The 18,324-nt window shown below is 52.7% G+C and overlaps 1 protein-coding gene across 9 annotated transcripts in view; it reads left to right on the forward strand.

The window, feature by feature from the left end:
* The window catches only part of ARHGEF10L (Rho guanine nucleotide exchange factor 10 like), a 191,178-nt gene that overhangs the window by 48,131 nt on the left and 124,723 nt on the right, over window positions 1-18,324 (forward strand). Inside the window, exon 1 of one of the 9 annotated variants that reach the window (XM_073316335.1) lies at window positions 9,865-9,951. The exons of 7 other annotated variants lie outside the window; for them this stretch is intronic. The gene's annotated coding sequence lies outside the window, so the exon portion shown is untranslated. Of the gene's footprint in view, window positions 1-9,864; window positions 9,952-10,943; window positions 11,090-18,324 lie in introns of those variants that run through there. One more of the 9 variants, XM_073316334.1, reaches the window with a different exon arrangement.

The following is an 18,324-nucleotide window of genomic DNA, read 5'->3' on the forward strand; positions in this document are numbered from 1 at the left end:
CCAAACTTAGATTGGAAGCTCTTTGAGGCAGGGACGTTTTGTTTTGTGTTTGTACAACGCCTGGCGTGATGGGAGCCTGGGCAAGGCAATTGATGGGGAATCAGGCCTGTTTTTAATCTCGCTGTCTTGTTTCTCTGCATCTATTCTCCCTTATATGTTGTTGCGACATTTTCTAATAAAAGAATTCCATGAGGATTGTGTGTTGCTTCTAATACGAGACTGTTCGTGCACCCCATTATACAAAGGCTAGGGGACAGATCCCTTCCCCAAATCCCACAGGACAACCATATGGCATACGGCATGTTTTGCAGAGGCATAAGTGGTGGCCCTTGTCCAGTATAGCTATGCACAGCTGCTACTGTTCTCGCTGTTTCAAATCTGCATTAATGCACTTGCCTTACAGCAACCAGATATCTTCTCCCTCCCCCCAACCCCCATAGCAATTAGGGATCTCCACCCGTCAATTCAGAGAGGGAGAACTAGCTCACTAATTCCCCTCCATAATGCCCTCGCTTGCAGGAGCCAGATGGTAAAATAACTGGCTGTAGGAGAAATCAGCCTATTATCGAGCATATGTTGGCTGTCAAAGCGGTAACCGCCTTCCCCATCTCTGATAGCCTCCTGAAATCCAGTGGGCTGATCCCGTCTTTTATTCTAGGCCTTGATAATGTAATTATGTATGTATTTATTGCTCCAATTATTTTGATCTCCAATGAACAGAACTGTTCATTTTTGTTGGAAGGGGGAAGAGTCAAAATGCAGGGAATTATAAAACCAGCGAGGAAATTTGTTTGCTGACATAAACTTTGTCTCCCAATTGTTTCTTCCTGTGGCCTTTTCTGGGACCCTCTCCCCCCTTCTCCTGCTGCCACCCACACAGGGTATTTGTGATCCGCCAGCAGAGGGTCCACTGCACTAAGTCCTACTCAAGCCCTCCTTTGAGCTTGGAGCTGGGCACAGCGATGGGTTTCCCCCCGGGAACGTGGACATGGTGCTCTGTCATTAGCTGGGGGAAAGATGATGCTTGGTGGGCTTGGGGTACATTTTGGTGGTTCGTTGCTGTACTTGGCATTGGAACAGGTGGAGGCCTCCTGGTGCTTGCGTTTTTTTGTGTCATGTTAGGAGGTCTTCTTCAGTCTCATTTGGAAAGACTTGCGCATTGAATGTAGGGAATCAGCTCCTGAATCTGAGAGGACAGAGCATTGCACACAGTGTATGGCAATGGGCTTGCTAGGGGTATCTTCACCATTGCCCCCTACTGGTTGGAACCAGAACTGCTCAACTGAGTGTCATAGCCTCTATACTGCCTCCAGTGAGGGTTCTCCTTTAGCTCAGATGGGAGGAGCCTAGACTTTGGAGCAGTTTGATCCAGGAAGGTCTGCGCATTTGTGGATTTACCATAGTCCAGTGAGCCTGCATTTACAAGCATAAAATTCAGTCATCCATTGGGAGCGAGGACCTTCTTCATTGATTTATTTAAAGGGGTGAGCCTCTGCGAAGAGCATGCAGGGGAATGGTGTGTTTATAATACAGATAGCAAATGATAACGTAAAGCAGATAAAAATATCCAGAAGAGGAGTGAAAATACACTCCTTGGCTGGGAAGTTATTCCAACTCTAGGGCTAGAGAGTGGAGTTTAGAGAGAGAAAATATCCCTGGCTTCTCCTTCCCAATAAATCAGTGTTAATGTTTGTGCAGAAAACAGGGCCTTTGCAAAAGCGCAACTGAGAGAGCATCTGTTTGCAGGATTAGTTTTCAAGAGCGTCACAAACTGGGTCGAAGTTATTGAGCTTTCAGCCTTGCCGGAAAGAAACAAAGGGATTTTTTTTTTACTCCGGTAAAGGAGAATCCGGATTTATTTTGAATCTAGGATATGTCAGATGTGTTTATTTTTGTTCTTTTTGGTTATTTACAGTAATAATAAAATATGCATTTATTTATATAGCCTCAGGGTGCTTTACAGGCTGGCTCAATATAAAAATATCCATCCACGGGGTCCTGTTACCAACACCCTGTTGCCTGCATCTGACATGCAGAGGGGTGGCAAAAGTTGCTGAGAATGACAAGAAAAAGTGAACTCAACTATTTAGACCCCAGGAAAGCTTGCACGGAAATCTGGGGCAGCCGCTCTTTTATTCCAAGTGGTTTGAGACACTTCAGCAGTCCCCCTTCTTCTGCCATGAGTTCCTTCCACACACAAGCAACCCTCTGTCTTGGACATCAAAGTCAGTTTTTCATCTGCTCAGATAGCTAACCCCTGGACCACGCTTCCTGTCGTGGCCTTGTGATTGGTAGTGCGGTGAAAGGTCCCTTTCTCGAAGGCTGAGGGGATTGAATCTACAGCTGTCAGCTCCTCCGCACCCCTGGGTTGACTCCTTGTGTTGTTTGTCTCCAAATGTTCCACTGGGTTTGCGAGCTGTGGTCTTCCGCAGTTCACCCTGGGTCTTTCACCGGATGATGTGTGTCTGTTTGTGATCAGCGTTCCTGCTCTCCTCCCCTGGCCAGTGACGCAGGCAGGCAGGCAGGCGTGGGGCTCCTCTGATTTTCCCCTGGTTGGTTTCAACACTGGAAGAGTCTGGACCCTCTCCAAAGCCTGTTGAAGTCAGTCAAAGTCTTCCCATTGCCATCAAAGGCCTTTGGATAGGGCCCTGTCTAAGCTGAGCTGATTGTGTAGTTCTGGACGCTCGCCTCACGCCACATAAAATGCAAGTTTGGTCTGGGAATGAGCAAACTAACCCACGTTGCTGATTGGGCTCATCTAGACCTTTTCGATACCAGGGACCAGCTTGCTGCCTTCCTAGACTGTGCCCGGAAGATCTCGGGGACCGGCGCCAGTCCACAGGTGGGTCGTTGAGAAACACTCGTGATCTGTTCGTGTGCAGCATGCCGGTGTGTCAATCTACCCTGCAGTGACCTGCCGTGTGCGAACTGGCTGTGTGCGCTCTGCTGCCACGTACTAAAGGTTCCCTCAAGTGCCGTGATCTGCCTGCTTTGAAAAGGGACTAGATCAGTGAGCACTAGGGTACATGTATTTATGGGGAACAGATGTCCCGATTTTATGGGGACAGTCCTGATATTTGGGGCTTTTTCTTATATAGGCTCCTATTCCCCCCCCCCCCCCCCCGTCCTGATTTTTCACACCTGCTGTTTGGTCACCCTACTTGTATTGCATGGCAACAGGGTCCCCATGGACAACTGGTGCTTGGCATGCTAGTGCGGGGTAGATGAACCCCCCTAGCTTGCTGCATGCAAGCCGTTCATCTAGACAAGCCCAGCAGCAGTGGAACCCCTGCCCTGTCTGCCCAAGGTTTGCACTGCTTTAGTTATGCTGAATTAATTAAGGGCAAGTCTGCACTTAAAACGCTGCACCGCGCACCGCTGTAGCCCTTTCATGAAGACACTCGAAGCTGACGGGAGACGTCCCTGAGAGACGGTCGCTATGTCAGTGGGAAAAGCTCTCCTGCCGACATAGCGCTGTTACACCGTGTGTGTGTGTGTGTTAGGTCAGTATAACTACGTTGCTCAGAGGTGTGGATTTTTCACACCTCTGAGTGAGGTAGTTATATACCAATATAGGTCTGTCATGTAGACAAAACCTAAACTGGTTCCATTAAATTGGTTCAAACTCTTTTGTTGATGCTCTTATTTCGGTTTAAGAGTGGCTTATATTTTGGGTGTCTCCAAGAGCAACTTGCACCAGTTTAATATAAATCATTTTAAAAAACAATTTAGTTAGGGCAGCTCTACACTACGGCAGGGATTGACGCTCTGAGATCGATCCACTGTGGTCGATTTGGCGGGTCTAGTAAAGACCCGCCAAATCGACTGCAGATCACTCTCCAGTCGACCGCTGTACTCTACCCCCAACAAGAAGAGTAAGGTAAGTCGACGGGAGACTTTCTTCTGTCAACCCCCCCGCGGTGTAGACCCCACGGTAAGTCAACCTAAGGTACATCAACTCCGGCTACATTATTCATGTAGCTGGAGTTGCGTAGCGTAGGTCGACTTACCGCGGTAGTGTAGACATAGCCTTAAACTGGCGCACAAACCTGTGTGGGTGCTCTTATTTCAGCTTCAGGACTTGTCTACACTTGAAAATTTATGTGGATTAAGGTAGGGTGTGAATTTAAAGCACAATAGCTGTTCCTGATTAACTCAATGCGTGGGCTCTTGTATTCCACTAATAAGAGCATTGTTCCTGCTAGTTTAACCCACTTTGAAGTTAAAGTGAAACTGAAGAGACACAAGGCACACTTGTGGAATAAGTGTGTCAACACATTGAGCTAATCTGGAATGCTTAGTCAGGAAGACCTCTATATATTCTTAGTCAGGAACACCTCTATATGCCCTAAGAGTTGCTTATTTTGGTTTTAATTTCTAATTGACCTTGAACTAATCTGAAATAAACTTGAGTCACACTGAAATAGGACAGGTTTCAGAGTAGCAGCCGTGAATAAGAGTGTCCACACAGCCTTTTGTGCTGGTTTCACTAAACTGGTTTCAGATCATACCCTATGTTGCACCAATGCAACTCTGCATGGTCATGAGCCCTGTGATTGAAATGGTGGCCCTAAACATTTTGGGCCTGGTTCTCCCCAGCTTTGTACCTTGTGTCATCATCTAGATCTGGGCACCATAGGTGTGGAATGCTCCCGATGGTGGTAGTGAGCGGAGAATCTTGATTTGGGAGCAATATTTTTGCCTACTTTCCAAGTACCCCTGTATGTGGGATGATGACACAAGATCGCAGGAAGTTGAGAATCAAGCCTTTGGGTTCTGTAGGGAAGTTCTGTGGTCTGTGGATTGAATTGGAGAATCCACAGACCTGGATTCTAATCCTAAATCACACCTGCTGTGTGACCAGTTTGGGCCTCTCTTTCCCCTCCAAGTCTTTGTCTATTTTGACTGTAACCTGTCTTTCATTGTAAAAAGAAAAGGAGGACTTGTGGCACCTTAGAGACTAACCAATTTATTTGAGCATAAGCTTTCGTGAGCTACAGCTCACTTCATCGGATGCATACTGTGGAAACTGTTTCCACAGTATGCATCCGATGAAGTGAGCTGTAGCTCACGAAAGCTTATGCTCAGATAAATTGGTTAGTTCACAGTATGCATCCGATGAAGTGAGCTGTAGCTCACGAAAGCTTATGCTCAAATAAATTGGTTAGTCTCTAAGGTGCCACAAGTCCTCCTTTTCTTTTTGCGAATACAGACTAACACGGCTGTTACTCTGAAACCTGTCTTTCATTGTGTTTTGTACAGCACCTTGTGCACAATGGGACCCTGATCCTGATTAAGATCTTTATGTGCTACTGTTATAAACTTTTTTTTTATTCTTAATCGTCTGAATGCCCCGTCTCTGCACCTCCGCTGCCTTCAGTCTGCTTTCTGAGAGCTGCTGTACTTTTCCCAATCTCTTGCCGCCTGCTCCAGATGCGATGAATGAGCCAGGCTGCTCTTGGTGCTTTGCCCATTGTTTGGTAACGTTAATTTCTTCACCACCTGTTCTGGCGCAACTCTTGTAATTCCTTCCGGGTTTCTCATTTCCTCTCCTTGGAAAATGTATTTCTTTCTCGCTGGCATCCTTGCTCCCCGCCCTCCTCCTGGCAAACACGGCACCTTCAGCTTTCTGCAGCGACAATTCCTTTTGCAATTAAACTGCTTTCGCTGACTCACTTGTGGGTCCTGCATCTGCCTCCAGCCACTCCTTGCTCCTTCAGAGTTTGAAAATTTCTTTCTTTCCACTCAGGGGGAAATTGACTTCTGTGCAGTGGGCCAGCCCAAGATCAGTGAGTGCATCACTTAGGTCCTGCTTATGGTTGTATTCACCTTCAGTTTGTGCATGAATCTGGCTGGGCAGTTGCATACTATACCTCTTATCCAGCATTTATTTATATTAACATGCAGTGATTTCCCTATGTAATCACCAGAGGAGGCTGGGATTGTCTGTCTTCCTTCTGCATCTTCCTTTCATTCTCTCCTTCTCAGGAGATGGATTTTGTTGTATTCATTTCCATGGAATAAAGGGGTCCAAGGAGTCTAAGGGCTTGGCTACACTTGCAAGTTAGAGCACATTAAAGCAGAAACTGTCCAACATTAAACAAGTTTTAAACAAGTTTCAGAGTTCGGTATACAGAGACCTTAGCCTGTTTGGTACCACGACAAACACCTCATTAAACATCTTTTTAACCTGTTGTCGCAGATACGGAAAAGAAAGAAAAACAGTTAAAGCATATGAAATGTAAAGTAATAAGTAAAGCTTTTCTTTTAGTTGTATTCCCTGTTCCCTTCCCTGGGCTGTAGGGAGTTTCTCGAAGAAATAACTCCTTGTTTGACAGCTTTTTAGATGGTACGAAATATGGGAATAACTCTCCCTCTGGGGAGAGGAGACGTTAGTTGAGATGGGCTGGAGCTGTGTTTGTTTTGTCTTCTTAGGAAACAGGATCAGTCTTTAACAACAAGAGCCAAATGCACACGAGGGGCAAGAAAAGAGCAGTGGAGATAGAAAATGCAGCTTCTGTCTCTGGGCTCGACTCTCTAACCTCACCTCTGGAAAAATGCAGGCCCAGCACATGGTCTTATCCCTCCCTCTGAGAGCTGGTGAACTTGTACCAGCATCAGGCCGCTGAGCCATTGGTTTCTGCTGCCTTTCTGGCCACAATGTTGAAAATACACAGTTTTGGTCTGCTAAGCCAGAGGGCAAAAGGAGAGAGATGAGATAAGGTGGGGAAGGAAAAAGACACAGAAATGGAGGGTGTGTGTGTGACAAAGTCTCACGTCCCAGGGGGTGTTTGGGATTCACCCAGAGCCAGTTGAGATGCGGGGGTGTCACTTGGGTCCCTCTCTTGGCCTGGTTAGTCAGGACATCTCTTTGAATCAGCGTGATGAAGGCCCAGCAATGTCCCGGTGGGTCCCAGGAGATGGGGGGGTTAATTCTCCCCCAGTCTTTTCTTTTTAAGAACCCCAATAGAGAGTGGTGTGTGGAATAACCCATCCCCTCATTTTGCCCACAATTAAGCCTAATTTCTAACAAACCAATTTGGGTTCACTGGTTTTTGGTCCCACACTTCTCTTGTTTACCAGGCAAGATCTGAACACAGCCCTTGAGTTACATCACGAGGCCTCTCTGAGTGGACCCATCCAGCCTGTCTGTCTCTCTTTTGCACCTTTTCCCACCAGGGTTCATTGTTAGAGGTTATTGGGACCCTTTACAAACTTTTATCCTCTCTCCTGCAGTTGGGCTCACAAGCGGGGTACATTTGTAGACCCAATTACTGCAACAGCTTGAACTTCCAATCCCTGATCTGAGTGCTGGGAGAGTTTGGGTCCAGGAGGTCTGCAGCTTTGAACCCATCTCTGATGTTTACAGTCTCTTGGCTTGGTTCTGTCAACGTTGGTTACCTTCTCTAGGCTACCCAGTGCTTTGAATCTCCCTGACAGCTGGGGGGATTGATTTAGCAGAAGCAATGCACATTTGGCAAGGGCTTTCCTCAAAGGGTCCTGCGGCTAGCTCCGCAGAGGCTGTCAGTCAGTTTGCACCAGTTGAGGATCTGGCCCCGTATTTATAACCGTAATGCTGTGCAGGTTAATACACGCAGAAAAGAGTAACAGAAACTCTCCTGGGCTGAGTGTCACTTCACCCCACACCACTCCTATGACCCTGGCCTTCCCAAAGGTATCCTCTCCCCTCTATCTAAGAAGCAGTCATTATTCGTACAACCTATAAGAAGGAAGCTTAACCCCTTGGTCACCGGGGACCAGGTAATGCCCCTCCCCCATGAGGTACGATTTCTTTAATACTCATGTATTGTATACTTCTCTGTCCGTCCTCCATCAGCAGTGCATATTGCTGGATGGAACATACAACACTTTCTTCTGAAAGGTTATGTGTCCTACCAACCAATCCAAGAGGCAAACTGATATTTAAGGTCACTGCTTCCTGTCCTGTCTAAAGTCCTGCCAGCCGAATCCCACCCCCACCCCGAATGTAAACACTTTTCTTTCTATCTTAGGTTATAGCCCCCTTGCTGTTGCACTCATCCTTTTTAATGCATTTATCCTCACAACTCCTCTGTCATCTCCACTTACCGATAGTGAGCTGAGGCCCAGAGAGACTGGGTGACTTGCCCAAGGTCATACAGTAAGTCTGTAGCAAGGAAGCTCTTTGGCATTCTAGGCTAGAGCTGGAACCACTGCACCACCCTTCCTCTTCCACTCTTGTGACCTTTCAGCTGGTCTCTCCTATTTCTCTGTTTTTTCTGACAGGAAGTGGCCAACCCTGAGCCTCGGGTTTCAGGCAAGGACATGCCATTGGTTAAACAATGACACTTAGCACCTACCCACCTCTTTACATGTTTACTGGTCAGGTAGCAAGGCCAAAATGTGGCCTTTGATTTGGGGCATCTCATTGTTTGGAAGCCCAACTTAACATGCCAGAAGTCCTATTCTCAAAGGTGCTGGACTCCCACCACCCATGGGAACTGCAGGTGCTCAGCGGGTGCATCAGGCTCAAGGTGTCTCAAACTCAACAGCTGAAAAATGAGGCATCCAAAACCAGTGACCATTTTTCGCCTCACTCTAAGATAAGGAAATATTATTATCCCCAATTTGCTGATGAGGAAAGCCAGGCAGAGAGGTGGGAATGACTAGCCTAAGACTTCACCCACTCTGTGCTCATTCCTCTAGACAGCTCTGTAAATGCATGTAATGGCTAGTAGCATATACCTTCTCGATGCCCCTGATCTCTTTGCTTTTGGACCCTTAACTGTGCGTTAAGATGTTTGAATTGATTTATCCAAGGTGATCCCTAGATATCTTTTTCAGGGACATTGGCTTTATCTTCCTGTGCCTGAATTTTGCAATCCAAAGATGTGAATGATAATAATTGTTCATTGGTGTTCTTAGTAGCACTTAAGAGTACCGGGGCCTCATTGTGCTGGAAACTATAGAAACACAAGTGAAGAGACGGTCCTTGCCCTGGAGAGTCATAATCCTTACCCACCTCACAGGGGTGAGGTTGTGAGACTTAATTAATGTCTATCAAATGCTAGGAGATGCCATAGAAGTGCTAAGGATTATTAATAGTAATGGTGGTGATGATGTACCAAGGAAGTCCAGGAAATGGATTTGTCGAGCCACGTGCAACAAGCCAGGATTGTCTAGCCAGGTCAAGGAAATTGGCTTGAATGGTGTGTTACTCTATACCAGTGGTTCTCAAACTTTTGTACTGGTAACCCCTTTCACATAGCAAGCCTCTGAGTGCGACCTCCCTTATAAATTAAAAACACTTTTTAATATATTTAAAACCATTATAAATGCTGGATGCAAAGCGGGGTTTGGGATGGAGGCTGACAGCTCGCGACCCCCCATGTAATAACCTTGCGACCCCCTGAGGGGTCCCAACCCCCAGTTTGAGAAACCCTGCTATATACCACATGTGTCTGGTATTCCTGTCGTAGAATCATAGATCTATGAACAGGGGACAGATCTCCTGACTCCCAGCCCAGTACCCTATCCACCAGACCAGAGGTTCTCAAACTGGGGGGCAGATCCCTTTTGGGTGTGGGGGGGCGGACAGAATAACAGAATATATTCTAGTGGGGCGTGAAGAGCTGTAAGAAAAAAAAAAAAACGTAGTGAGCACATTTTACCCCTGGCAATGAATAACTAGCAGAACGGATTCCTCCATATCTGGTCCTCAGATGGCGCTGTGCATTTTGACGGATTTCTGTGAAGCTTGCGTAGCATTATACAAAGTTGTTGCCCTCTCTACGCTAAGCCATTTGCTACGACGCAGTGTCCACGCTTCACTGTCAGTGCGGACCACAGTGGCAGTTTTGCGTTTGCTCTTATTACAATGGTTTGTTTGATTAAAAAACCACCCCAACAATTGAAGTGAAAAACAAAGAAGCTGAAACTGATTCAAGTGAACCAGCGCTGCTGCACAGATCGGTAAATGTACTTGTGTGGCGGGGACGGGGAAGGAGGGGGGATGTAAACTACTCCAGATACAAAGAAGGGGGGCGCGATCAGATACATTTGAGAACCACCGCACTAGACCGTATTGCCTCTCTACGGGCACTGATTGCTGCTGGGAAGTCCTGTCCTGGGCAGATACCCGATTGTCCTGTTATTAACATTGTCAATATTTGTATCCCTTGTTTACTGAGTCATATACATCAGCGATTCTCACCCAGGGGTCTGAGGGGCCACGAGCAGGTTTCAGGGGGTTCACAAGAATAAACCAGAGAGCAGGGCCAGCATTAGACTCACTGGGGCCCAGGGCAGAAAGCCAAATCCCGAGCCCCACTGCTTGGGACTGAAGCTGAATCTTGAGCCTTTCCTCCCTGGGTGGAAGCCGAAGCCTGGGCAATTCAGCTTCATGGGGCCCCCTGTGCCATGAGGCCCTGGGCAATTGCTCTGCTTGTTACCCCTTCACACCATCCCTGGCTTTTAATCTACTGAAAAACAGGTGTTGTGGCATGGGGCGGGGGCATGGAAGTTTTATAGCACCTTAGGGGGGCTTCAGAAGGACAGAGGTTGAGAACCCCTGATATAAATGATCTGCTGGGAGGGAAAGGGTTAACTTGCACTGAGTCATGCAAGGGATCTAGTTGGAGAGATCTAGTAGATTTCTCCTCTATGGTAATTGTGTTAGATCTCCTGCAAGCCTCTCTCTGCATACAGGCGCGCTCACTCACTCACTCACACACACACACACACACACACACACACACACACACACACACACACACACACACACACACACACACAGTTGTCATGGCTACCAAAACAGCCCCCCGCTGCTCCAGCTCCAGCCATGTTCTATCAGGCTGGTGTCATTGGCTCAAGCGGGTGAGCAGCGTGCAAACAGTTTGTGCAGCCGTGCACGGCAGCATTGCAAAACCCTCTGGCGCTCGGGCATTCTTCCCAGCGGCTCTGCGGCCTGCCTTCCAGACAGCTCAGGGTGCCTCAGCACCAGTAAAAGTTGGAGGCCAGCGGGAAGTTGGGGTTACAGCAGGACCTTCCGTTGCTTGGGTGGAGCCCTGCCTCAACACATGGTGCGGAGACTTGTGGCTGAACAGACCTGGTGAGGCTGCATAAAACTTGTTTTGAACTAGCAGGGAAGCTGTAGGGACACATTGGACTAGATGGACAGTAGCACCTATAATGATTAATGGGAAAACAAACCTTGTGTGAGCTGCCGGCGCCCTGTGTATCCTCAGTTCCACGGTTCCCCGGGTACAGTCAGTGTGATCTGCCGGCGCCCTGTGTATCCTCAGTTCCACTGTTCCCTGGGTACAGTCAGTGTGATCTACCGGTGCCCTGTGTATCCTCAGTTCCACTGTTCCCTGGGTACAGTCAGTGCGATCTGCCGGCGCCCTGTGTATCCTCAGTTCCACGGTTCCCCGGGTACAGTCAGTGCGAACTGCCGGCGCCCTGTGTATCCTCAGTTCCACGGTTCCCCGGGTACAGTCAGTGTGATCTGCCGGCGCCCTGTGTATCCTCAGTTCCACGGTTCCCCGGGTACAGTCAGTGTGATCTGCCGGCGCCCTGTGTATCCTCAGTTCCACGGTTCCCCGGGTACAGTCAGTGTGATCTGCCGGCGTCCTGTGTATCCTCAGTTCCGCGGTTCCCCGGGTACAGTCAGTGTGATCTGCCGGCGCCCTGTGTATCCTCAGTTCCACGGTTCCATGGGTACAGTCAGTGTGATCTGCCGGCGCCCTGTGTATCCTCAGTTCCACGGTTCCATGGGTACAGTCAGTGTGATCTGCCGGCGCCCTGTGTATCCTCAGTTCCGCGGTTCCCCGGGTACAGTCAGTGTGATCTGCCGGCGCCCTGTGTATCCTCAGTTCCGCGGTTCCCTGGGTACAGTCAGTGTGATCTGCCGGCGCCCTGTGTATCCTCAGTTCCGCGGTTCCCCGGGTACAGTCAGTGTGATCTGCCGGCGCCCTGTGTATCCTCAGTTCCGCGGTTCCCCGGGTACAGTCAGTGTGATCTGCCGGCGCCCTGTGTATCCTCAGTTCCGCGGTTCCCCGGGTACAGTCAGTGTGATCTGCCGGCGCCCTGTGTATCCTCAGTTCCGCGGTTCCCCGGGTACAGTCAGTGTGATCTGCCGGCGCCCTGTGTATCCTCAGTTCCACGGTTCCCCGGGTACAGTCAGTGTGATCTGCCGGCGCCCTGTGTATCCTCAGTTCCGCGGTTCCCCGGGTACAGTAAGTGTGATCTGCCGGCGCCCTGTGTATCCTCAGTTCCGCGGTTCCCCGGGTACAGTCAGTGTGATCTGCCGGCGCCCTGTGTATCCTCAGTTCCGCGGTTCCCCGGGTACAGTCAGTGCGATCTGCCGGCGCCCTGTGTATCCTCAGTTCCACGGTTCCATGGGTACAGTCAGTGTGATCTGCCGGCGCCCTGTGTATCCTCAGTTCCGCGGTTCCCCGGGTACAGTCAGTGCGATCTGCCGGCGCCCTGTGTATCCTCAGTTCCGCGGTTCCCCGGGTACAGTCAGTGCGATCTGCCGGCGCCCTGTGTATCCTCAGTTCCACTGTTCCCTGGGTACAGTCAGTGTGATCTGCCGGCGCCCTGTGTATCCTCAGTTCCGCGGTTCCCCGGGTACAGTCAGTGCGATCTGCCGGCGCCCTGTGTATCCTCAGTTCCACGGTTCCCCGGGTACAGTCAGTGTGATCTGCCGGCGCCCTGTGTATCCTCAGTTCCGCGGTTCCCCGGGTACAGTCAGTGCGATCTGCCGGCGCCCTGTGTATCCTCAGTTCCACGGTTCCATGGGTACAGTCAGTGTGATCTGCCGGCGCCCTGTGTATCCTCAGTTCCGCGGTTCCCCGGGTACAGTCAGTGCGATCTGCCGGCGCCCTGTGTATCCTCAGTTCCGCGGTTCCCCGGGTACAGTCAGTGCGATCTGCCGGCGCCCTGTGTATCCTCAGTTCCGCGGTTCCCCGGGTACAGTCAGTGCGATCTGCCGGCGCCCTGTGTATCCTCAGTTCCACTGTTCCCTGGGTACAGTCAGTGTGATCTGCTGGCGCCCTGTGTATCCTCAGTTCCGCGGTTCCCCGGGTACAGTCAGTGCGATCTGCCGGCGCCCTGTGTATCCTCAGTTCCGCGGTTCCCCGGATACAGTCAGTGCGATCTGCCGGCGCCCTGTGTATCCTCAGTTCCACTGTTCCCTGGGTACAGTCAGTGTGATCTGCCGGCGCCCTGTGTATCCTCAGTTCCGCGGTTCCCCGGGTACAGTCAGTGCGATCTGCCGGCGCCCTGTGTATCCTCAGTTCCACGGTTCCCCGGGTACAGTCAGTGTGATCTGCCGGCGCCCTGTGTATCCTCAGTTCCGCGGTTCCCCGGGTACAGTCAGTGCGATCTGCCGGCGCCCTGTGTATCCTCAGTTCCACGGTTCCCCGGGTACAGTCAGTGTGATCTGCCGGCGCCCTGTGTATCCTCAGTTCCGCGGTTCCCCGGGTACAGTCAGTGTGATCTGCCGGCGCCCTGTGTATCCTCAGTTCCGCGGTTCCCCGGGTACAGTCAGTGCGATCTGCCGGCGCCCTGTGTATCCTCAGTTCCACGGTTCCCCGGGTACAGTCAGTGTGATCTGCCGGCGCCCTGTGTATCCTCAGTTCCACGGTTCCCCGGGTACAGTCAGTGTGATCTGCCGGCGCCCTGTGTATCCTCAGTTCCACGGTTCCATGGGTACAGTCAGTGTGATCTGCCGGCACCCTGTGTATCCTCAGTTCCACGGTTCCCCGGGTACAGTCAGTGTGATCTGCCGGCGCCCTGTGTATCCTCAGTTCCACGGTTCCCCGGGTACAGTCAGTGTGATCTGCCGGCGCCCTGTGTATCCTCAGTTCCACTGTTCCCCGGGTACAGTCAGTGTGATCTGCCGGCGCCCTGTGTATCCTCAGTTCCACGGTTCCCCGGGTACAGTCAGTGTGATCTGCCGGCGCCCTGTGTATCCTCAGTTCCGCGGTTCCCCGGGTACATTCAGTGCGATCTGCCGGCACCCTGTGTATCCTCAGTTCCGCGGTTCCCCGGGTACAGTCAGTGCGATCTGCCGGCGCCCTGTGTATCCTCAGTTCCGCGGTTCCCCGGGTACAGTCAGTGCGATCTGCCGGCGCCCTGTGTATCCTCAGTTCCACTGTTCCCTGGGTACAGTCAGTGTGATCTGCCGGCGCCCTGTGTATCCTCAGTTCCGCGGTTCCCCGGGTACAGTCAGTGCGATCTGCCGGCGCCCTGTGTATCCTCAGTTCCACGGTTCCCCGGGTACAGTCAGTGTGATCTGCCGGCGCCCTGTGTATCCTCAGTTCCGCGGTTCCCCAGGTACAGTCAGTGCGATCTGCCGGCGCCCTGTGTATCCTCAGTTCCACGGTTCCCCGGGTACAGTCAGTGTGATCTGCCGGCGCCCTGTGTATCCTCAGTTCCGCGGTTCCCCGGGTACAGTCAGTGCGATCTGCCGGCGCCCTGTGTATCCTCAGTTCCACGGTTCCCCGGGTACAGTCAGTGTGATCTGCCGGCGCCCTGTGTATCCTCAGTTCCGCGGTTCCCCGGGTACATTCAGTGCGATCTGCCGGCACCCTGTGTATCCTCAGTTCCGCGGTTCCCCGGGTACAGTCAGTGTGATCTGCCGGCGCCCTGTGTATCCTCAGTTCCGCGGTTCCCCGGGTACAGTCAGTGCGATCTGCCGGCGCCCTGTGTATCCTCAGTTCCGCGGTTCCCCGGGTACAGTCAGTGCGATCTGCCGGCGCCCTGTGTATCCTCAGTTCCGCGGTTCCCCGGGTACAGTCAGTGCGATCTGCCGGCGCCCTGTGTATCCTCAGTTCCGCGGTTCCCCGGGTACAGTCAGTGTGATCTGCCGGCGCCCTGTGTATCCTCAGTTCCGCGGTTCCCCGGGTACAGTCAGTGCGATCTGCCGGCGCCCTGTGTATACTCAGTTCCGCGGTTCCCCGGGTACAGTCAGTGCGATCTGCCGGCGCCCTGTGTATCCTCAGTTCCACTGTTCCCTGGGTACAGTCAGTGTGATCTGCCGGCGCCCTGTGTATCCTCAGTTCCGCGGTTCCCCGGGTACAGTCAGTGCGATCTGCCGGCGCCCTGTGTATCCTCAGTTCCACGGTTCCCCGGGTACAGTCAGTGTGATCTGCCGGCACCCTGTGTATCCTCAGTTCCACGGTTCCCCGGGTACAGTCAGTGTGATCTGCCGGCGCCCTGTGTATCCTCAGTTCCCCGGTTCCCCGGGTACAGTCAGTGTGATCTGCCGGCGCCCTGTGTATCCTCAGTTCCACGGTTCCCCGGGTACAGTCAGTGTGATCTGCCGGCGCCCTGTGTATCCTCAGTTCCGCGGTTCCCCGGGTACAGTCAGTGTGATCTGCCGGCGCCCTGTGTATCCTCAGTTCCGCGGTTCCCCGGGTACAGTCAGTGCGATCTGCCGGCGCCCTGTGTATCCTCAGTTCCACGGTTCCATGGGTACAGTCAGTGCGATCTGCCGGCGCCCTGTGTATCCTCAGTTCCGCGGTTCCCCGGGTACAGTCAGTGCGATCTGCCGGCGCCCTGTGTATCCTCAGTTCCGCGGTTCCCCGGGTACAGTCAGTGTGATCTGCCGGCGCCCTGTGTATCCTCAGTTCCACTGTTCCCCGGGTACAGTCAGTGTGATCTGCCGGCGCCCTGTGTATCCTCAGTTCCGCGGTTCCCCGGGTACAGTCAGTGCGATCTGCCAGCGCCCTGTGTATCCTCAGTTCCACGGTTCCCCGGGTACAGTCAGTGTGATCTGCCGGCACCCTGTGTATCCTCAGTTCCACGGTTCCCCGGGTACAGTCAGTGTGATCTGCCGGCGCCCTGTGTATCCTCAGTTCCCCGGTTCCCCGGGTACAGTCAGTGTGATCTGCCGGCGCCCTGTGTATCCTCAGTTCCACGGTTCCCCGGGTACAGTCAGTGTGATCTGCCGGCGCCCTGTGTATCCTCAGTTCCACGGTTCCATGGGTACAGTCAGTGTGATCTGCCGGCACCCTGTGTATCCTCAGTTCCACGGTTCCCCGGGTACAGTCAGTGTGATCTGCCGGCGCCCTGTGTATCCTCAGTTCCACGGTTCCCCGGGTACAGTCAGTGTGATCTGCCGGCGCCCTGTGTATCCTCAGTTCCACTGTTCCCCGGGTACAGTCAGTGTGATCTGCCGGCGCCCTGTTTATCCTCAGTTCCACGGTTCCCCGGGTACAGTCAGTGCGATCTGCCGGCGCCCTGTGTATCCTCAGTTCCACGGTTCCCCGGGTACAGTCAGTGCGATCTGCCGGCGCCCTGTGTATCCTCAGTTCCCCGGTTCCCCGGGTACAGTCAGTGTGATCTGCCGGCGCCCTGTGTATCCTCAGTTCCCCGGTTCCCCGGGTACAGTCAGTGTGATCTGCCGGCGCCCTGTGTATCCTCAGTTCCGCGGTTCCCCGGGTACAGTCAGTGCGATCTGCCGGCGCCCTGTGTATCCTCAGTTCCGCGGTTCCCCGGGTACAGTCAGTGCGATCTGCCGGCGCCCTGTGTATCCTCAGTTCCGCGGTTCCCCGGGTACAGTCAGTGCGATCTGCCGGCGCCCTGTGTATCCTCAGTTCCGCGGTTCCCCGGGTACAGTCAGTGCGATCTGCCGGCGCCCTGTGTATCCTCAGTTCCGCGGTTCCCCGGGTACAGTCAGTGCGATCTGCCGGCGCCCTGTGTATCCTCAGTTCCGCGGTTCCCCGGGTACAGTCAGTGAGATCTGCCGGCGCCCTGTGTATCCTCAGTTCCGCGGTTCCCCGGGTACAGTCAGTGCGATCTGCCGGCGCCCTGTGTATCCTCAGTTCCGCGGTTCCCCGGGTACAGTCAGTGTGATCTGCCGGCGCCCTGTGTATCCTCAGTTCCGCGGTTCCCCGGGTACAGTCAGTGTGATCTGGCGGCGCCCTGTGTATCCTCAGTTCCGCGGTTCCCCGGGTACAGTCAGTGTGATCTGGCGGCGCCCTGTGTATCCTCAGTTCCGCGGTTCCCCGGGTACAGTCAGTGCGATCTGCCGGCGCCCTGTGTATCCTCAGTTCCACGGTTCCCCGGGTACAGTCAGTGTGATCTGCCGGCGCCCTGTGTATCCTCAGTTCCGCGGTTCCCCGGGTACAGTCAGTGTGATCTGCCGGCGCCCTGTGTATCCTCAGTTCCGCGGTTCCCCGGGTACAGTCAGTGTGATCTGCCGGCGCCCTGTGTATCCTCAGTTCCACTGTTTCCGGGGTACATTTGCTTGCTTTAGTCTTTCAAACAGCAATGAGGAGAGAAAAGAATTTAAAAAACAGGAAAATGTGACTGTAAAACTGAACACTGGCTGCGGGTGGGGGGGTCTGTGAAGCAGGATGTGTTACCCGAAACTCCTGTCGGACTTTTCTTGACACTGACTATATTTCAAGTTGTCAGTGTCCACTTAATTTAACGTTTTAAAGTACTAGTCTTAACGAAGGGCCTGATTTAGAGTCTACTGAAGTCAATGGAATGGCTTCCCTGGGCGATGGTGGGTGAATACAGGTCACTGGGAGAGAGCTCGGTGTGTGTTGCTGTGAGTGCCATCACTGCGCAGCTCGGCTTCCCTGTCCTCACTGCTTTCCTCTCCTGAGATAACCCTGTTCCATGAGGGAGAGCGTAGGGTAGTGGTCAGAGCAAGCGGCTGGGACTCTGGGGACTGGGGTTTAAATTCTGTTCCTATCACAGCCAGCTGTTTGATTTCAATCAGGGCTTAATTTGTAATGAAAGGAGGGCCGGGGCTCAAGCAATTTTCTTTTTACTTTCATAACTGATGCAGCAAGCCCGGAGGTGCCGGGGCCCTGAACTGCGGGGGCCCAGAGGTGCCGGGGCCCTGAACTGCCGGGGCCCTGAACTGCCGGGGCCCAGAGGTGCCGGGGCCCGGAGGTGCCGGGGCCCTGAACTGCCAGGGCCCAGAGGTGCCAGGCCCGGAGGTGCCGGGGCCCAGAGGTGCCGGGGCCCTGAACTGCCGGGGCCCAGAGGTGCCGGGGCCCTGAACTGCCAGGGCCCAGAGGTGCCAGGCCCGGAGGTGCCGGGGCTCAGCCTGGCAAGCCCTGGCACAAATTAAGCCCTGGTTTTAATCTCTGGGACCATGCTTCCTCTCCTCTGCAAAGCTGCCCCCAGGATGCCCAGGCCTGCTGAGGGACAGGTGCCATGTCACAGAGGGCACGAAGGGTCGCTCCGGTGCAAGGGTCTCCTGCTCTGGTTTGACACCTTTCGCCAGCACTGAATAGAAACCAAAAGATTATAATTTCTTTGAAGAGAGAAAAAATGTGCATGAATCTGGTCCCATGAGGGTTAAGATCAGTGGGGTTT

This window comes from Lepidochelys kempii, chromosome 18 (assembly GCF_965140265.1).
Source record: "Lepidochelys kempii isolate rLepKem1 chromosome 18, rLepKem1.hap2, whole genome shotgun sequence".
Lineage (NCBI taxonomy): Eukaryota > Metazoa > Chordata > Testudines > Cheloniidae > Lepidochelys > Lepidochelys kempii.